This window comes from Lissotriton helveticus, chromosome 1_2 (genome assembly GCF_964261635.1).
Source record: "Lissotriton helveticus chromosome 1_2, aLisHel1.1, whole genome shotgun sequence".
NCBI lineage: Eukaryota > Metazoa > Chordata > Amphibia > Caudata > Salamandridae > Lissotriton > Lissotriton helveticus.
The window spans coordinates 321512664-321534482 of NC_136058.1; the positions used below are offsets into that span (position 1 = coordinate 321512664).

General features: G+C 50.1%; 2 non-coding genes across 2 annotated transcripts; both read right to left on the reverse strand.

Moving 5' to 3' along the window:
* Positions 1–2691: 2691 nt before the first annotated feature.
* Positions 2692–2763, reverse strand: TRNAA-UGC (transfer RNA alanine (anticodon UGC)). Its single transcript has one exon. It is a non-coding gene; the product is annotated as a tRNA-Ala (tRNA).
* A 7454-nt stretch (positions 2764–10217) lies between these two features.
* Positions 10218–10289, reverse strand: TRNAA-UGC (transfer RNA alanine (anticodon UGC)). The gene has a single exon. It is a non-coding gene; the product is annotated as a tRNA-Ala (tRNA).
* Between the last annotated feature and the right edge of the window lie 11530 nt (positions 10290–21819).

Below are 21819 nucleotides of genomic sequence, written 5' to 3' on the forward strand. Positions count from 1 at the left end.
TGTTGCTGAAATCTTCAGAGTCCTCAGGAGCTATGAAGAAGCATGCCGGTCAGATGCGCTTAGGTGCCTGCTACTGCAGGGGAGTAACTCCTTTACTCCAAGAGAGATTCTTCAGTCGTGCAATTGTTGTGCAAGCAGTTGAAGTACTTGGTTTCTTCTTAGTAGAATCTTGTCCAGGTAAAAATCTAAAGTCCTATAGCCAGGTAACCCACTTTATACCCATCCGAAGAGGTTGGAAAGATTCTAAGGAACCTCCTAGGGGAGGGGCAGGACAGAGGGGTGGCTACATCCATGTCCTTTGTTCAGTTTCACGCCTGAGCAGGAGCCAATGGCTCCCAGAACTGGTTTGAGCTGTACTATGAACAGGGACACCAAATGTGCCCCCATTGCAGACTTTCTGGCACTCTCAGAGTGCACCCACCCAGCCCCAATACACTAAATTCTGTCTTGGAGGTGGTAACACCTCCCTGTGACAGGATGCCTATTGTAATGCCTTCTCTGTGCGAGCTTGGCTCAGCAGCAGGAGATCAGAATCATGTCTGTGGCTGGCAGCATCCATTTTGTGCTGCCCGGGTCGAGAAAGCTGGTACCGGGTAGACCAGTGACCCACCGTAGTAGTTCTAGAAGGGTGGAATCATACCTCCACACCAGTTACTGGTGTGAAAGTATGATTCCTAGGTGTTTGACACCAAACATGAGATGTTTCTAAGCAGCCGTTATAAAGTTAGCATTTACCGTAAGGTTATAATGCATGCACTTAGACCTATATGATTGGCTGCACCACAGACAACCCCAGAGAATGGTCTCCGAAGCCTGCTGAGGGGCCCTACTCATGCAGGGTCACCCTCTCGCGTAAAACCCAGCACCCTGCCTTCAGGATTGATACAGCCTGCCATAGGGGTGACTGATAGGTTTTTAAGTGTAGTGATTTAGATAGATATAGTGAACCTATATCTAAGTAAGTGGTGCAAACACCAGCTTACACAGGCTGCTGTAGCAGACCTGGTGTGTCATTTTGAATGGCCTCTCATGGGTGGCATAATACATGCTTTAGCCCATGGGATGCCTCTGGGGTACCTATGCCCTGGGTACATGGTGTACCATGTACTAGGGACTTATAAGGGTACCCCAGTATCCAATCTGGAATGTACCTAAAGTACATACATAGCAATTTAAGGGAGAAAGCAGAAAGTCAGAGGTCCTGATTAGCAGGGTCCCAGTTAGACTAGTCCAAAAACAGTGAGACATCAGCAAAAATTGTGGGTATCCATAAGAAGCATATCCTACTTCCCTACACCATAGAATCTGAAAAACGTCTGTGAGCAGGACAGAAGGGGAGGGGCAGGCTACAGTTCAAGCTTCGATGTGGGAGAAGGGAGACAAGCAACAATGGGGCAAGCAGCGAGGAGGAGTTGGAGGGCGGAGCAAGCAATGAGTGAAGGCAAGTAGTGAAGGAAGGGAGGAGGGTGATGGGATGGTTCAAGCAACAGAATGCAGGCAGGGTAAGTGGGAGGAGGGATAAAAACGAGTTACCTGAATCACCTCAGGAGCAGCGTACGGGCACTGAGTAGGTTGAATCAATTTATGCTTGGTCCCTGGTCCACAGCAAACATTGGAAGTGATGTTTCAGCTGCACTGGCCAATAAAGACGGCTGAAAAGAAGAGTGACACTGAAGCAGACAAATGTAACCAACGGGCAGGATCCAAGCCATTTGTAAACAATAGGATATTCCAAGAGGGACACTTGGTAACAGGTGCGTAGGCTCAACCCTAAACATACCACCAGAAGGGGGCAAATAAGGGAAGCCATGGCTACACCTGTTAGAGCTAGGAGCCTCAGCACTGTGTATCACCAATGCAAGAATCTACATTTATTAGCAGTTAATCCATAAAAGCTTAAAAAAAACTGATAGTGAAACTCACCTTCAAACTGTAAAGTTTCATATGAACGAGAATATTTCTCCCAAATATATATATTTACTTTTTCTATTGAGATACATTGACTCCGGTCGTTTTTATTTGCATAAATGTGCTCTTTTTTGAAAATCCGTAAATGGAATTTTACTGGTATGTTGTTTATATGGGTGTATACTTTTATGGTTTTCATTTAAGGAAACCGAATAAAGTTATTTTTTTATTGAATGACACCCATAAATAAGACTTTCCCTGGATACCCCTCTTTATCTCCAGTTTATGTGACTGTCCGTATATACATATTTTTCGCTTATAAAGGAGGCCCGAAATCAATTTATGGTGATGACAAAGTGAAACTCCACGATGAGGTCGAGATGTCGAAGAGCCGTCCCATTTATGACGACTTTATTTGAAGCCTTTCACCAGATATCTGAAATGTAACACCACATTACAAACCCACGGCTGTGCACCACGATGAGGACTTTCATCTGCCACAGGTTGGATTCTGGAATTCTACTGCGCGACGCGTGCGCAGTGTTGAAATCCAGAGCGCGTGCGCAGAGCCTGTGGCGTCATCAGCGGTAGACTGCAATCCACAGCGCGTGCGCAGAGCCTTTAAGGGTGACGTCACCGGATGCGGAATAAACTCTGAGGCGCGTGTTGCAAACAGCTAGCCTTTTCACCGTGTGATCTTGTGGGAGGCTTTGTTTGGTCACTTGTGGGCACTTAAAAGAAAGGGGACGTGCTATATTTTTTATAAATGAAGAAAAAGCCAACTGGAGATGCCGGGGATTGAACCCGGGGCCTCATACATGCAAAGCATGCGCTCTACCACTGAGCTACATCCCCTCACACATGAAGCTAGCTCAATGTTGTGAGCTTTGTGCTGTCTTTAACACGCCCTCAGTGTTTTTATATATACTTCTTCGTTTGTATGGAATTGAAATAATTACACAGCACTGAGTTACTACTACCTGTTATGTTATCAATAGTCTATGAGATGGCGGTGAAGCGCTTGCCTACCTGGGCCCTAGCTGCGAGGTTTGCAAGCACCTTGAGTGACATTTCCATGGTTTCACTGGGCCTACCAGTGACATGCTACTGCCAAATTCACCCTGGCTCAATCTGACGTGAGGAAAACCAGGCAATAAAGTTCCTTTAAGGAGACGAAAATAATAAATGGCCCCCTTTGCACCTTGGGAAGCTCTGGAAAAGGCAGTGAAACAAATTCAAAAGCCCAAAAATGGAAGGCCCCTAAACGTACTCCCCCTTTTCTGTTATGATGGCATGAGATTCATGGACACTTCAGTGTGCCCACTTTTCAAGGAGGTTCTAATTACTGAATCCATATGTTTTGCTTTAATAGTGGCATTGTCATCAGGGCCAGGTAAAGGAAGAAATATATGTAACTTCATATTCTAAAAATATCACTTTTAATAAATGGTTCTCAATGCAGTGATATAATCTGAAGTGAAATAAAGTACAAACGTAAACCACTTTTCAATGTTAAAAAAAACCCACCTTTTTAAGATTTTGAAGCAATTTGGTCATATTTGTGTATGGCATGTTGCATAATTTACATGGCCAATCTTTTCATGGCTCAGCTAATGTGTGAACTGTTAGAGCCAAGCCAGACCCATGGCTCGGTTTACCACTCGGCTCTCCTTGTTATTATGTTGGCTTGCCAACCTCGTCACAGTCTACAGTAACAGTGACTTGAAGTCACTGTCGCTACAGTCAGCCAACCCGGCTGTTATTGCCAGGCCATGACACGACAAAGAAATTATTAGAGAGGTGTCTCACCACACAGGGGTGGTTCCTCCCGATGGCGGAGGAGCATCGCCCCACTGGCTCAGAGAACAGCACCTGCAAATAAAATTATATACTATTGTTAGAAATGGGGGTCTCTAGTTGGCAATGGTTGGCGCCAATGTCCAAATAGGGACCCTTCTTTCTGAGTCAGGGCAAGTGGGCTACCCCCTTTGACAACCCCTGCTCAACCCTGTGGTAACGTAGCATGAGCAGTTAAGCCTATCTCTGAGGCAGTGTGTGAAGCATTTATGACCATGCACAAAAAGGCAGTAACAACACCACAAAAGGACACAACTCAGGTAGTTATAGAAAAAATAGTATCTTTATCTAAAGCTTAACTCAAGACTATCAAAACAGTTTAACAATCTACAACGTACGTAAATCAGTAGGGACTTAAAAAGGCAAAAACAAATTCACCAGAACGTGGCACTGACTGAGTTCAAGGCCGAGGCCTACGCGACCTGTTGGGCACCAGATACTGTAACACCACAATACAAACCCACGGCTGTGCACCACGATGAGGACTTTCATCTGACACAGGTTGGATTCTATTACAGGACCGGAGGCTTCAGATTATGCTTCTCAATCTTTACTGCATAAAACACAGCAGCCAATGAAAATGTATATTTTCAATAAACATTAACAATAAAACTTCATTACCCATGAACACCCATGAGTATAGGCACGCCCCCACAGTCCATAAGAACCCCTTGCGTGCTCCCATCATCCTCTTTCTTTGCTGCTCAAGCCAGAGTTAAGTGCACCTTCCCTGTTCCCTCACTCTGCTAGTTGGTTTGGGGGTGCTTGGGAGACTGTTGTGTATAGCCTTTGGATTGAGGCGGGTCGCTCCGCTGCCTGATTGAGGACATACGTTTTTATATGGTGCGCTTGTTGGGTTTATTTGGCCTGTTATGATGCTTTAGGACTATTTGTGGGGCAGGCGGATCGCGAGCGCTCACCTTGCGCTGCGCTCGTCTTGGGCCGGCTTTTGCCTCAGGCAGCTCCCGCTGTGGAGCGCGCGCGTTCAGCGCTGTTACGATGGTCTCTGACCGGCGGGGGGCCGCCGCGATCTACAGTTGGGCCCGTTTCACCGGCAGCCTGAGGGCGCACGGGAGCTCCCTAATGCGCCCCGTGTAAAGGCCGGGTGGCTCACGGCCGACGCGCGCGCCCAAAAACGCTGCTCAATTGGGCTGCTTTTTAGTAGCTTTTGGTAGCGTTTTGGGCGGCGCGCCTCGGCTCGTTCCCCAGGCTCACTGGAACGCGCGTTTTCTCGTTCCACACACCGGCTGGCCCCTCGTTTTACCGCCAGTGCTGGCTGTAATAGTCTAAGGTCCAGAGTGAGCACACACTCTTTATATATTTGGGACCTAGGTCTTTGGCCTTGCTGAATACAGCTTTGCTGAGGGGGTTTGGGTACAGTTGCCTGATTTTACTTATTGTGTGCAGTGGGCTGACCCCCCCCACCACCCCCTACACCTGCCTCAGTGATATATTATCAGAGAGTGAGCATGGAAAATTGGGTTAAATACCCCGAAGAAGAGGAGGCAGATGGGGAGGATAATAATGACGGGCAGCAGGAAGCTGTTCTGGAAGACAATATTGTCGAAGCCTTGGATGCCTCGGTCCAAGCTTCGGTTGAGAGAGCAATGGAGACGAAGGTCCCCCAGACTGTGCAGCAAGCACTAGCAGTGGCCCTGCGCCCCATTCGCAAACAGTTAGAAGGTTTTGCTAAGCGACACGGATATGACAAGGGTAGGAAGCAGAAGCGTGCTACTCCCTCTACCTCTACTTCTATTTCTGAAGAGCGCAAAATGTGGCCGCATGCACAATCCATGGCCTCATTGCCGGCTCGTGACGTCCCAACTGACCATCGTTCTGGGGGCAAGGCGAAGAGTAAGCGCCAGATCGTGATAGACACGGATACTACCACCACTAATACAGATACCAATACGGACACTGATACCTCGGAGGAGCAGCCTCCTCCCCCTAAGAAGGCCAAGCCGGCTTCCAAGTCAGTGGAGGACAAAGCCTCTAAGGCTTTCCACTTTGACCCTTCGGACATCGTTCACCCCCGGTCTTCGGACTGGGTTCCGCCGGCGGACGTCTCTGATTATATTCATGACCACCTCCGGAAGAGCTTCACTCGGGAGGTGCGCAACCGACTGCGGTCGGAATGCCCGCGTCCAGATATTCCGGACTGTGTCGCTGACACACCGGAAATAGACGCAAGCATGCTGACATTTCTAAAGAAATTTTCCAAGGATCCTAAGAGAGGGCTTGACAGGGCCTGGCGGGGCTGTCAAGACAAGATGCTGGATGTCATTGGGCCCCTGGCGAAGATCCTAGAGATGGCCTTAGCGGCCAAGGAAGGGGCGACTCCTGTGGATCCGGACATCTTGGCTGAGTGGACTCAGCGCGCCATTTGCTTTCTGGGTAACGCGAATTGCGCTGTCTCTTCGGAGAGGCGCAAGTCCTTACTAATGCGCATGGACAGCAATTTAACGGAGCTGGCAGAGGCTGAACCTGGCCCTCTGGCCGGTGGGTGTCTCTTCGGAGACAGGTTCGTGAAGGACGTCACCAAATATGTTGGCACCTTCACCGCATTGGATAAGGCCCAGAGTGGTATTAAGCGCGCCCTCACGCAGGGTGTTTTCAACAGGGCCGGGCGAGGCGGGGGTCGCTCGTCAGGCCGAGGGTTCCAGAGAGGCTCCCAGAGAGGGGATTTTGGCCGCGGCCGCGGCGAGTGGGACTCTACCCGCGGAGGAACCTTCTATCCCTCACGACGAGGCTTCAACAAAGGCCGTTTCCAGTCGGGAAACAACAGGGCGAATTTCAAGGCCCATCAAAGTTCCGGTGAGTCTGACAGATGTGTCTTTCCTTCCTTTGGGGGGTCGCACGCAGCATTGTCTGCAGCAATGGCGAGTGTTAACTCAGGATGTTTGGGTCTTGCAGACTGTTCAGGGATTCAGGCTGGATTTCTACTCTCCTCCTGCGCAAGCGTTCCCCCCGCCACCTCTCCATTTTTCCCAACTAGATCACAGTTTTATAGAAGCAGAGGTGGCAGACTTGCTGAGGAAGGGCGCGATCGCTTTTTGCCAGAGAAGTCCTCGCGGCTTCGCCAGCAATGTCTTTCTAGTCCAAAAGAAGGGAGGTGGCAACAGACTTGTACTCAACCTCAGAGATTTCAACCAGCATCTGGTGTACAACCATTTCAAAATGGAGGGTATCCACATGTTAGCGGATTTGTTACAAGAAGGAGATTGGTTAGTGCGATTAGATCTGAAAGATGCATATCTTTCTATTCCGATTTTTCCTCCACACCGCAGATTCCTGCAGTTTCAGTGGAGCGGCCAGTGGTACGAGTATTTAGCTCTTCCTTTCGGTCTCTCCTCGGCTCCCTGGTGTTTCACCAAGGTAATGAAACCAGTGGTGGCCTTCCTCAGAGAGAGGGGTGTGCGCATGATCATTTACCTAGACGACATTCTGATCATGGCGCAGGACCGGTCAGTGTTGCAGCAACACTTGACCATGACTATTTCCTTGTTGCAAAGCCTGGGGTTTGTGATAAATCTAGCAAAGTCAGTGGTGACCCCGGCTCAGGAGATAGATTTTCTGGGGTTCACGGTCAACTCCCTCACGGCGCAGCTGCTTCTTCCACAAGCGAAGTTGAGGGACCTGAAGAAGGAGATCAGGAAACTACTGGACAGTCAATTGGTCTCGCTCAGAACACTGGCCAGGATTGTAGGAGTCCTGGCGTCCTCTATCCAGGCGATATTTCCAGGTCCTTTGCACTACAGAGCCCTCCAACGTCTGAAGATCAGACACCTTCAGAAGGGTCTCTCGTATACGGACTCGGTTCCGCTTACGGACGAGGTTCGGCACGAACTCCAATGGTGGCTAGGCCACGTGGATGCCTGGAACGGCAGAGCGATCTTCGGGTCACGACCAGATGTGGTAATCGAGTCGGACGCCAGCAGATGGGGCTGGGGCGCGCGCTGTGGAGAGGTTTCCACAGGCGGCAGATGGTCGTCTCAGGATCTGGAACTTCACATAAACTGTTTGGAATTACTGGCAGGATCGTTCGCGGTCCGCACGTTATCCCCAAAGCAGACATCATGTTGCATCCTCCTGCGCCTGGACAATGTGTCCGCAGTGAGGTATATCAACAAGTTGGGCGGCACGAGGTCGTCTCTTCTTGTCCAGATAGCCAAAGAGTTTTGGCATTACTGTCTACAGAACCAGATATCAGTCATAGCGGAGTACATCCCGGGTCAGGCCAACCAAGTGGCAGACTGGCATTCCAGACACTTGAGGGATTACAGCGACTGGAAGCTGCTTCCCCAGGTCTTTCTCTGGTTACAGGCGATTTGGGGTCCTTTTCAGACGGACCTGTTCGCATCCAGGTTGACGTATCAACTTCCCCGGTTCTTCAGCTGGAGACCGGATCCGATGGCAACGGCGACGGACGCATTTCTCCAGGATTGGTCGGAGGGGACCCAGTATGCATTTCCCCCCTTTCTGTTGATTCCCAGAGTAATGACTCATGTGATACGGCAAGCGGCGGAAATTGTCATGGTGACTCCGTGGTGGACATCACAAGCGTGGTTTCCCAAGTTGTTGCAGTGGAGCTGCGACCGCCCCCGGCTACTGCCGGATTTGAAGTGGTTGTTGCAGGGCCCTCGTCAGGAACAGCACCCGTTGCTGTTGGAGGGCAGGTTATCCCTGATGGCATGGAGGCTTTCAGGGAACAGTGGCAAATGCCAGGAATTTCGGACAAGGCTGCTGACTTTATCAAGCAGGCTTGGGCACCTTCCACCAGGAAGCGATACTCCGCTGCCTGGAAGAACTGGGTGGATTGGTGCGTGGGACGACGTCTGGATCCCGTGGGGGCAGGATTACCCCAAGTGTTGAACTTTCTATCCGAGAAGGCGGCAGGAGGCCTAGCGTATCGTTCGGTCAACAACTTTCGCTCAGCCCTCTCGGCGGGACAAGCCCTGGTGGATGGTAAACCAGTAGGCATGCATCCGGTTGTTTGTAAGTTGTTGAAAGGCATCAGGGTGGCCAACCCTCCCAAACCCAAGTATACGGGTTTGTGGGATGTCTCAGTGGTGATTTCTTTGCTCGACAGATGGCCGGTTAATTCTCTCCTGTCTAGGAAGCAATTGTGGGCTAAATTAGCCATGTTGCTTTGTCTATCCTCTTGCAGAAGATCTTCAGATGTCAGAGCGCTCGACGTAACAGGTAGAGTGTTTACCCCGGAGGGGGTTTCTTTTCATATTACAGGTCGTACTAAAACAATGTCTCGACATATATCTTATAATGCTTTTCCTGACAATGAAAAACTATGTGTGGTCCATTGTTTGAAGACCTACGAGGAATGTACAAAGGCCTTGCGGCCGCAGGGCTGTTCGCAATTATTGATTTCTATTCAAAAGCCCTTTAAACCAGTGGCGGCTGCCACTATTGCTAGATGGCTTCGGTTCATTATGAAGGAAGCTGGTGTTGATACAAATATTTTTGGTGCTCATTCAGTTAGAGGCGCGATGGCGTCCAAGTCATATGGTTTAGGATCCAGTATCCAAGATATTATGCATTGTGCAGATTGGTCCTCTGATTCAACGTTTAAGACGTTTTATTACAAGCCGGTGGGAGATATTACTTCTGTGGTATTTAATCAGCGTTAAACTAGCATAATCTGAAGCCTCCGGTCCTGTAATAGAATCAAAAATTTGCTAGCATTCGCGACAAGAATTTTCAATTCTATTAAGGACACGGAGGCGAGGATTATCCCACCCGGCTTAATGTACTGTATGTATTAAGCTTACCCACCCTTTTATGCAAGGATTACGGTGGTGTTGTTTCCTTTATTTCAGGATCTGATAAGAAGTCGGATTGATCGACTCCGGAGGTCAGGATGTTCCGCCTGAAGATGTTCTTCCACGTTGGAGGATTGTGACTGTTCAAGTTTTGTTGGACTTGTTTCGCCTCAAAGAAAGAGGATGATGGGAGCACGCAAGGGGTTCTTATGGACTGTGGGGGCGTGCCTATACTCATGGGTGTTCATGGGTAATGAAGTTTTATTGTTAATGTTTATTGAAAATATACATTTTCATTGGCTGCTGTGTTTTATGCAGTAAAGATTGAGAAGCATAATCCTCGCCTCCGTGTCCTTAATAGAATTGAAAATTCTTGTCGCGAATGCTAGCAAATTTTTGATTCTGGAATTCTACTGCGCGACGCGTGCGCAGTGCTTGAAATCCAGAGCGCGTGCGCAGAGCCTGTGGCGTCATCAGCGGTAGACTGCAATCCACAGCGCGTGCGCAGAGCCTTTAAGGGTGACGTCACCGGATGCGGAATAAACTCTGAGGCGCGTGTTGCAAACAGCTAGCCTTTTCACCGTGTGATCTTGTGGGAGGCTTTGTTTGGTCACTTGTGGGCACTTAAAAGAAAGGGGACGTGCTATATTTTTTATAAATGAAGAAAAAGCCAACTGGAGATGCCGGGGATTGAACCCGGGGCCTCATACATGCAAAGCATGCGCTCTACCACTGAGCTACATCCCCTCACACATGAAGCTAGCTCAATGTTGTGAGCTTTGTGCTGTCTTTAACACGCCCTCAGTGTTTCTATATATACTTCTTCGTTTGTATGGAATTGAAATAATTACACAGCACTGAGTTACTACTACCTGTTATGTTATCAATAGTCTATGAGATGGCGGTGAAGCGCTTGCCTACCTGGGCCCTAGCTGCGAGGTTTGCAAGCACCTTGAGTGACATTTCCATGGTTTCACTGGGCCTACCAGTGACATGCTACTGCCAAATTCACCCTGGCTCAATCTGACGTGAGGAAAACCAGGCAATGAAGTTCCTTTAAGGAGACGAAAATAATAAATGGCCCCCTTTGCACCTTGGGAAGCTCTGGAAAAGGCAGTGAAACAAATTCAAAAGCCCAAAAATGGAAGGCCCCTAAACGTACTCCCCCTTTTCTGTTATGATGGCATGAGATTCATGGACACTTCAGTGTGCCCACTTTTCAAGGAGGTTCTAATTACTGAATCCATATGTTTTGCTTTAATAGTGGCATTGTCATCAGGGCCAGGTAAAGGAAGAAATATATGTAACTTCATATTCTAAAAATATCACTTTTAATAAATGGTTCTCAATGCAGTGATATAATCTGAAGTGAAATAAAGTACAAACGTAAACCACTTTTCAATGTTAAAAAACCCCCACCTTTTTAAGATTTTGAAGCAATTTGGTCATATTTGTGTATGGCATGTTGCATAATTTACATGGCCAATCTTTTCATGGCTCAGCTAATGTGTGAACTGTTAGAGCCAAGCCAGACCCATGGCTCGGTTTACCACTCGGCTCTCCTTGTTATTATGTTGGCTTGCCAACCTCGTCACAGTCTACAGTAACAGTGACTTGAAGTCACTGTCGCTACAGTCAGCCAACCCGGCTGTTATTGCCAGGCCATGACACGACAAAGAAATTATTAGAGAGGTATCTCACCACACAGGGGTGGTTCCTCCCGATGGCGGAGGAGCATCGCCCCACTGGCTCAGAGAACAGCACCTGCAAATAAAATTATATACTATTGTTAGAAATGGGGGTCTCTAGTTGGCAATGGTTGGCGCCAATGTCCAAATAGGGACCCTTCTTTCTGAGTCAGGGCAAGTGGGCTACCCCCTTTGACAACCCCTGCTCAACCCTGTGGTAACGTAGCATGAGCAGTTAAGCCTATCTCTGAGGCAGTGTGTGAAGCATTTATGACCATGCACAAAAAGGCAGTAGCAACACCACAAAAGGACACAACTCAGGTAGTTATAGAAAAAATAGTATCTTTATCTAAAGCTTAACTCAAGACTATCAAAACAGTTTAACAATCTACAACGTACGTAAATCAGTAGGGACTTAAAAAGGCAAAAACAAATTCACCAGAACGTGGCACTGACTGAGTTCAAGGCCGAGGCCTACGCGACCTGTTGGGCACCAGATACTTGTCGTTGGAAGTGGACTCAGCACGCAGCTTCTCGAAGAAGTAGAGACGGTGACAGGCGGACTCCCATTGACCACAAGTCTTGGCTGCAGGGGTCCGCAGTGTGCACCCACAATGATTCGTGCACCCGGGGACAGGCAAGTTCTCAGCGTCAGCAGCACGTGACTGCGGCAGCCCGGGCGATGACTCTAATCGCGCGGCTCCGTGGTGGGTTTCACAGCGGCAACAGCTCTCTCTTAGCTGCGGCGCCCCACGAGATGACAGCGACAATCCTCGGCAATGGTGAACAAGGTGCAGGCGCACAGCGGCTGCAGCTCTCCCTTAGCTGCGACTGCCAGGAGGACAAATTACGATGAGGCAAAATTGGCAAACGTGTGGGCACTCAGCGGCAGCAGCTCTCTTTTAGCTGCGGCGGCCCACAGGACAAATCACGATGATGCACAGTTGGCAAAGGTGCGGGCAGCTCTCTCTTAGCTGCGGCTGCCCAGAGGACAAATCACGATGATGCACAGTCAGCAAAGGTGCGGGCACTCAGCAAGAGCAGCTCTCTCTTAGCTGCGGTGGCCCACAGGACAAGTCACAATGATGCACAGTTGGCAAAGGTGCGGCCACTCAGCGGCAGCAGCTCTTTCTTAGTTGCGGTGGCCCACAAGACAAGTCACGATGATGCACAGTTGGCAAAGGTGCGGACACTCAGCGGCAGCGGCTCTCTCTTAGCTGCGGCGGCACACAAGACAAGTCACTATGATGCACAGTTGGCAAAGGTGTGGGCACTCAGCGGCAGCAGCTCTCTCTTAGCTGCGGAGACCCACAGGATAAATCACGATGGTGCAAAGTTGACAAAGGTGCGGGCACTCAGTGGCAGCAGCTCCCTCTTAGCTACGGCAGCACACAGGACAAAGGATGATCTCGACCAGACTGGCACAATGGTGGGCACTCAGCGACTACAACTCTCTCTTAGCTGTGGCAGCCCACGCAGATTCAGCTGAGGTTCCGAAGATTCAAATTAAGGTGGGCTCTCAGCGGCGGCAACTCTCTCTTAGCTGCAGTGACCCTTTCACAGATTCAGGGAAGGTTCTGAAGGTTCAAATTAAGGCGGGCTCTCAGCAGCGGTAACTCTCTCTTAGCTGCAGCGGCCCACACACAGATTCAGTGAAGGTCCCTAAGGTTAAAATTCAGGCGGGCTCTCAACGGTGGCAACTCTCTCTTAGCATATATATCAACAAAGAGAGAGGAAGGGAAGGTCAGAGACACTCTCTTACACCCCAGTTAAGTATCAGACAACAAAAGAAGAGAGGTCCGGTCATATACAAAGCTACCAAATATATGAGCCTGGGCGCGTCCCGCCTTAGTGGGCGTATGCGTTCCAGGCCTCGACCTGGGCGGGACACGCCCAACCCGGAATCGAGCGCGCACACTGAAGCAAAGCGCTCTTAAACACCTTTACCGGCCCCGCTCTCCATCGTCGGGGTCCGGTTCAGAGGATTCTTGCAGGTTGAGAAGCGGGTTGTGAGCGCAGAGGGCGTGAGTCTGGATCACCAGCGGAACGCCATTCACAATGACCATAAGCTAAGTACCTGTGTGTTGGTTGGGTTCTGCTGACATGTACCTCCTTTCTTTTCCTAGGATGTGCCAAGCGCGCTCCAATCCTCCTCCCGAGACCCATGGTGCTAGTAGCGCCCTGTTTTAAAGTGAGATTTTCTCCATAATTACCATCCTAAGGGGACACCGACCGTTTGGTCAAATTGATCCCTCTTCATGGAGAATCCACACCGTGTTTTTATCCCAAAGCACTACCATAGTAGTTTTTTAATCACCGTTAGCACTTCACCTCTTAGCATGTATAATACCCCTAGGGGCTATTTGGATGGTGCATAAGATATCAGTTATTGTGTGTGCACACAAAGGTTTGCCACCATCTTATGAGCACTATAATAAGACTACGCTGACATAAACTAATCGTATGTATGTCATTATCTGTTTGTCTTTGTCATTTTCTTTTACAGGTGCTGATACACCCTTGAATTTTTGGGTTTTTTGGAATGAGCAATTGCTCTTCTAATTTTTAAGCACTTTTTTCACTTTTCCTTTTTTCACTTACACGTCCCCAGGTTAGGGTGGACTATTAGAGTGTCCATACCGCCGGGGTATAGTCCTGAAGAATGCCATGGTGAATATATACCACAGATAAGGCAGAAACATGTTGACTGATTTTAATAAACTTGTGGTATTTAGCTGAATTTATTCAATATCCTAAAAACCTTGGCCTTTAAATTCGGACACATATACCACTTACTCGTGTCTTAGGGATCATTCATTAAAAGTTTTTCGATACCCTCAGTCACTTTTAATTTAGCAATCTCCACAACACGTCCTCCCCACACGACCAGCTCCGCAGTATTTCTGGCGTCGCAGCACACCGAAGAGACACTCGGTCTCTTCGGTGGGGCCCGATGATGAAGCATGACACTGACTAGGTCGGTGTGTGAGGGCTTTCCTACTCAAATGGAGTACCTGTGATTAATATTGACCACTTATCTCCTTGCTCATATATTTGGTAGCTTTGTATATGACCGGACCTCTCTTCTTTTGTTGTCTGAACTCTCTCTTAGCTGCAGCGGCCCACTCAGATTCAGGGAAGAAGGGTTACCAGTCCGCACTCCTCACAGTAGAACTAGAGGCTCCGGATTACTCGGCAAAGGCCTCACCTGCAAGTAGAATTCCTCACACAGAGATTCCGATGGCTGATGGGGTGAAGTCTGATGTCCCTGAGACTTCAGCAGGAAGCGCTCTCGATTCAGGCCCTCGGGTACTTTCTTCAGCAAACTTGGTGAAAGTTTCAAAGTCCTTTCCTCTGTTCACTCTGACAGAATTTCATCACAAATCACTCAGTCCAGCCAGAACCAGTTCGGTGGGTTTGGGGAGCACTTGGTTTATGAGGCGACATCCAAAATGAGGGGGTTTGCTATCAGACATTTAGTGGGAGGTGGAGCCATCATTCACCTTGCCAGGCCCGGCTCTGCTCAGATCAAAGAGTCACCTCTCCCCAAGCGCTGAATTCTGAACTCTCTCTATAGCCAGGTCTGACCCAGCTGGCACTGCTGCTCCAAAACCAGACGGCCAATACACATACTAGCAAAGCCTACAGGAAAGCTAAGGTCAGAAAATACAGTGTTTCCTGAAGAGGCATTTTCGAACATGGGATATATACAGGGTCCTTACTAAAAGGTGTAGCTCAATGTCCTAAGCTAAAACATATCAAATTCAAATTTCCTATCAGGTTCCTGGGGTCAGATAGGACTATGGAAGGTAATCCTCAGCCTGCCCATTGTGGCCTATGAGAACGGATAACTTCACAATAGTAAACAGTGAAATGGAGGGTAACTCTCTATTAGAACATGCTACACAGACCTAGGCATTAGGGTTGTACCAATTCATATAGTCATCTTTACACAGGGAGAATTCGCTCAGTGGCACAGTGCCCAGAGCATCTAAATCCAGCCAACATAAAAGATAGGAAGCGAACAGAAGAAGGAAGACAATGAGGCCAGGTCTAAAAACTATCATCGTTTTATTTTTCACCTGCTGGCTCTGAGCCAGTGTGTGCAGCGAGGGGCGGGGCCATTGCCATGGGAGTAGGACTTTTTGGTACACTTATAAGTGTGTATGTGTGTTTGGCCGGCCATCTTAGGCTGGCCAAACACACATGCGCACTTAGGTTTCTCCAACCGGGCTTGAACAGCCGGGTTGGAGAAACAGAATGAAAGCAGCGCAGGGATTGCACAGGGAGTATGTGATGCTCCCCCAATGTCTGCTGTGTCAAGAAAGAAGGAAGAACACCGGGGTGTGACACAGTAGGCGGCCGGCAGCTTCAGGTAAGTTTTCTTTTTTTTTTTAATAATGATTAAACTCTCCCTGTGCTCCCCTTCCCGCACAACCCCATGTCCCCTCCACCCGCCGCACCACTTTTTGTTTGTGGCGGCTGCCACTGTCACCACATACACTCCCCTGAAACTGCGTCCCTGGGAGCTAGACATATTGTTCCTTAAATTATTGGTGAGGGCTGAATTATAACTTGCTTTGGGACCGGGTTGGGTGGTAGTGCACACAGGCAAGGGCCTCTGAGACGTAGAAGAGTATGAATGTTGCACTGGGCACACGATCCCTGAGACCCTTCAATTCCCATCAGTTCTTCATTTTTTTTTTTTGTTTGAATATGTTTTATTAGTTTTCGAACAATTATTGTCAATACAATACACATTTAAGGCATTGGATAAAAGAAAATGTTATGCATAATTTGCTACACACCATAACGACTTTGCAATTCAATGACAGTTGAAAATGATCTTGTGCCCCGTTACAGTACTGCGATACAGTCGATGGATTACGTAATAGGTACTGGAATCAGTAGCAAGTGTGTGGTTGCATGACGTTAAGTGCATTGCAAGCCGAGGCATAGGGGTGTGGTATGGGGCGGCATATTCTTGCGTCCGTGCATCTACCCCTGGTCCTTACCTTCGAATATCATGTGATGCTTCCCCCATTGCGAGGTCGCCATGTGTTTGGTGGTCCGGAGTAAACAGTTGCAGGTAACTAATACCATATTCTCAACATTATAACAAATGTGCCGGGGGGGATGGGGGGGGGGGGGGGACTTTCAGAACCCTCGAACTGAACTAGGGGCGGAAGAATAAAAGGAGAGGGGGGAAAAATCCTGGAGGGGAGCAGCGAAAACGAAAAGGACAGTGTAGTGGGAGGAGTGCCAATGTATTGCTGTGGAAGTAATGAGTCAGTGGTGTAACAGTGGCTCGGGGCAATTGTGTCCATGGGGAGGGTGAGGGCATTCCATGGGGGAAGGAGCGGGGGGAGAAGGAAAAAAGGCGGCCCAACATTGCCCGATGGCCATCAGAACGTCAGTGCCAAAGCAGTGGGGGGTTATAGGTTGTTGTCACTTCGCAGCTCCGCAGCAGCATCTCATCACCCAGGTATGTGTCGCATTTATCTTTTGACCATGGCAGTAAGGTGTCAGTGGGGGTATAATGTGTTTCATCCTGGCCATCATTCGGGGCCGGCCCAGAGAGAGGCACCATTAAGTAACCCCCTGTTCCAGGCTCGCCTGTTGGAAGGATTTCAGGGTGTCATCCCAGAGTTGTGCGATGGGGAATTTTCTCAGTCCTGCCGTCTCCTCCCTGTGCAGTATGACACCCTCCGCCCTCGCCCAGTTGTCGAAGGAGGTGTACCAATGTGCGATTTGTGGGGGTGTATCCTTTTTCCACCGCTTAGTGAGCAAGCGTTTAGCTGTGATGAGTCCCAGATCCCAGAACCTGGTCGGTACCTTATTAACTTTGGTCCTTTTGTACAGTCCCAAGAGACAAGCTTCCCATGTGTGCGGCAGATCACCACCAGTACCACGTTTCAGCAGGGCAGTCACCATGCTCCAATATGTTAGTATGGTGGGACAGGCCCAGAGCATGTGTAGGAGATCCGCACCCACCAGGGAGCATCTGGGGCATTTAGAGGTGGAAACCGAGAAATATTTTTTAATCTTGTCCAGTGACAAATAAGCTTGGTGTAGTATATAAAATTGTATGATTTTAAAGCGTGAGTTACGTGGGAAATTGACCGGGCCGGATAGCACCACTTTCCACTCCTTGTCCGTCCATACCCTTCCTCTGTCAGCCGCCCACTTGTCCCGGAGTTGTTGTGTAGAGCGCTGTGTGTGTATCAGGAGGGCCTGTGTCATCCAGTGGACCACGTGTGAGCCATTGCCCATGACATGGAGGTATTGCATAAAGTGGTGTCTTTGCGGTTCTTCAGTCAAGTCACCCCAGGGGCGCGCCAGCGTGCATGTGATTGACGCGTGGAGGAGAAACTGCCCGGCCGGCAGTCCAGTGTCCCCAGCCAGAGTCTCAAAGGGTAGTAGGGCTCCATCAGCATATAGATCACCGAGTGTCTCCACTCCAGCCCGTACCCACCCATCCAACATTGCCTGTTTTATTACTCCACCATCTCTGGGTGTGCACAGGAGCGGAAGCGCTGGGGCGTAGGGCTTCACCCCACATGTCAATTTCAAGCAACGTAGGAAGCATCTGCGAGCAACGGACACATGGATCTGCACCGGAAGCGGAGCCTTAGTCAAAGGGTGGAACAGCGTGCACACCTGCGTGGGTGTCCAGGTTACAGCATCTGTGGCGGTATCATCTAGGTTCCTGCCACTCAACCATCCCGTTACCCATTGCATCTGGGCCGCCAGGTAATACAGCTCCAAGTTGGGAACCGCGAGGCCACCAGCCTCTGTGGGCACATAGAGTGTCGTCAATGCTACTCGGGGTCTTCCTGCATTCCTGATGAGTTAGTGCCTCTAGTTCCCGGAATATCCGGGTCGGAACATATACTGGGATATTGGCAAAGTAGTATAATAGTCTTGGCAAGACTATCATTTTTGTCAATGCAACTCGGCTGGGCACGTTTAAGGGGAGGGTCTTCCAGAATGTCATTTGCGCCTGTAGGGAGGAGATGGCCTTGATCAGATTTCCCTCCAGTATGTCAGGTGGCGCTCTGTAAATATGTATACCAAGGTACCTGAATGTCGTGGGGTGCCAGGTGAGTCTCCCGCCATTAATGCAGATGTTACACTCCTGTGTGTCTGGGCTGAAGGAGTATGCTCCTGACTTTGCCCAGTTGACTCTGAGTCCCGACATTGCCTCAAAGGTCCGAAAAGTGTCCGACAAGGACGGCAGGAGTCGGGTCAGGTCCCTAACATACAGGAGCAGATCGTCCGCGTAAAGCGAGACCGTGTGTAAGCCATCTGCCAGTGGGATCCCCACTCCTCTCCCTGCACTCGTAATAACGCCGCGAGAGGTTCCATCACTAGTGAAAAAAGCAATGGGGACAGGAGACATCCCTGCCTGGTCCCTCTTTGTACCCGAATTGCGTCCGACAGCAGCCCGCCGTGCTCACTCGCACAGTCGGCCTGTGATAGAGTAGACTCACCATGTCAACATAGCCGTCCCCGAGCTCATATGTCTCCAGCGTCGCCCTGATATAGGGCCACTCAACAGAGTCAAAGGCCTTCTCAAGGTCTAAGACTAGGCATCCCGATCGGGGCCAGTTGTGGCTGGCATATGTTTGCACCTTGAACAGTCTACAGATGTTGAGGGAAGTATTGCGTGTGGGCACAAAGCCATTCTGGTCATGGTGTACGAGAGTTGGGATCAGGGGGCCAGACGTTGAGCTAGAGTAGAGGCAAGTATTTTGTAGTCAGTATTTAGCAGAGCCAGCGGTCAATAAGAGCCCATACGCGTGCTGTCTTTGCCGGGTTTTAGGAGGGAAATAGGCGTGGCCTCATTGAGCGTGGGAGGGAGAGCGGACTCGTCAACAGCCGCTGCATACATCTTCAGCAGTTCTGGGATTAGGATATCTGAGCAAGCCTTATAGTATTCGGCCGGCAACCCATCTGGACCTGGGGGCTTGCCGTTCGATAAGGCGAAAATGGTGGCACGCAGTTCGTCGGATGTGAGCGGTGCGCCCAGGTCATCCCCCTGTGTGTCAGTTGCTCTTGGCATCTGTATGCCCGAGAGATAATCCGCAATATCCCCAGTAGGGACTCGGAGCTGGGAGCGGTATAGAGCTCGGTAGTGGCCTATGAAGGCTTAGTGTATTTTGCTTTGCGTGTACACCACCTCGCCTCCGTCCGTGTATATCGCGGATACAGGCGCTGAGCGGTCATCTTGTCGGATGAGCCAAGCCAATAATTTACCGGGCTTATCACTAAAGTGGTGCGTGTGCGCCGAGTGGGCCGCGTAATTGACATGGCACAGCCGCTCCAGTAACCTCTCCTGTTCTGCTGTGTGCAGTGATGCATCCTCTCCACCAATCGCCTTCCGCTCCCGTTGGAGCAGGTCAGACTCTATGCGCGTCAGGTCCTTCTCTAATTGTTTCTGTATACACCCCTGCGTGCCCAGACAGTGTCCCCTGAGTACGACCTTGAAGGCGTCCCACTCAATCTGAGGGGAGGACGCTGTGCCGGTATTTTCCTCAAAGTACTGTGCCGTTTGTGCGGAAAGGGAATCGCGAAAGCGGGCGTCTAGGAGTAGAGCCGGTTGCAGCCTCCAGGAGGGCACGGGCGGGTGTGGCCGGGTCCATGCTATGCTCAGTATGTGTGGGTTGTGATCGGAGTGGGTGCGACCCATATAGTATGTGTCTGTCACTAGGGGAAGAAGGTCAGTGGATATCATGTACCTGTCTAGCCGCACATGCAGATTGTGTGCTCCTGAATAGTAGGAGTAGGCCCTGGAGTCGGGATTGTGAGTGCGCCAGGCATCATGTAAGCCCCATTGTGTTGCCCAATTGACTAGCACCTTCATAGCTCCATGCGCTGGCGTGCCGACCATGGGTGGAGAGGTCCAGCGTGGCATCGAGTATACTATTGTAGTCACCCCCCAGTATCCAAGAGACACCATGCCAGGACACCAGCTTTGTGGACAGCTGCGCTAAGAAATCTCCCTGATCTATTTTGGGGGAATATATGGAATCTAAGACCACCGGTTGCCCGTCTAGTTTGCTCTGTATGATCACGAATCTGCCCCCTGGGTCTATGTTTGCGTGTGAGACCGTGAGGGGAGTCCCGGGTCTCACCCACAGTAGCGCACCACAGGCATAGGAGGAGTGTTCAGTGGCATTGAGTTGCCCGCGCCATATGCGTCGCAGTGCTTGCACTTCTGTCTTATTCAAATGTGTCTCCTGTAGAAGGGCTATGTGGACCTGTTGGCGTTTGAGATAGGAACAAATTTGGTACCTGCGCGACGGCGTGTGCATGCCTCTAACATTCCAGGTAGATATATTTATCGCAGTCATTTAACCATAGTGCGTACTCCCGCGGCCCCCCCATCCCAGGAGCCCGCCCCCGAGACCTCTGCACATCCTCACTAACACTTGATTAAATTGTCCAAAGAAAACAGAGGGGTTGGGGGGTTGAAAACATAACAAACCGCAAGGGGCTAAACCAACAATCATGCCAAAAGGTCGGTTGCTGAACATGCCGCCGTCCAAACTCTCTAGTGAGATGATTAACTTTTCAGTTCAGGGGGTGCAATATGACAGGCACAGATATGGTTTCAGAACAAGACGATCAGCGGAGAGGACATCGCCCCTCCACGGGCCCTAGGGAACAAGTAGTGTCCAGCAAAAAAAAAAAAAAGAGGAAAAGCAAACATGGAGTTCTAGTCTAGCATGGCATTTCCATACATATGCTCCTGTAAAGCCGGCCATGTTCAAATAGGTGGCGTAGGCCTGCAGTGCACACCCGCGGCTGAGTCGCCAAAGTCAAAGCTCAGCAGGTGGTGGCAGGTGGGGACCAATCCCAATGGGGCATCGTACCCCCGAACCAGTGTCAAGAGCAGTACTCACTGTGTCTCGTGTCTGTAGCTGGAGGCCGCATCAAGAGCCCCGTCACGGGCACACAACCGCCCGCAGCCCCGCCGGGACACTTGTCCGACCGGGGGTCTGGGCGACATTATAGTTCAAGCGCACCCTGATGGGGACTAACGGTTTCCATTAATTAAGCAAATCCGCCGTCTGTGGTGTTACGTCCGGTTGCTCCGCGGACTGCTGAGAGTCAGTTAAACCGTAAATGGCTTCATCATTGCTCGGGAAAGCCCGGGGGCTGGTTTCCATGGCGTGGTTCGAAGTTGGGGAGCCGCTGATTTCCGTCACTTTCCGGAGGGCATCCTGCTGCTCCAATAGGACAAGGTCCACGGGTGGGGAGTGGGTTGCCGACCCTTGTGAATGATGCGTTGAGGGCGTCCTGTGTCTGCGGCTGCGCCGCGAACCCCGTCTGCGCGTCGTGGTCTTGGATCCTTGCGCCCGTCTGGGCGCTGTGTCCACTCCGTTGTCCAGCCAAGTCTCAGTTTCCTTCGGGCTGGTAAAGAAATGTGTTTTGTCTTGCGCTACCACCCTTAGCTTGGCGGGGAAGAGGAGGGAGCATTTAAGGCCGATTTGGCGCAGCCGCTGTTTCACAGCCAGAAAGGAATGCCTCTGGCGCTGCACCTGTACCGTGTAGTCTGGGAAGAACATCACTTTTGTGTTGTC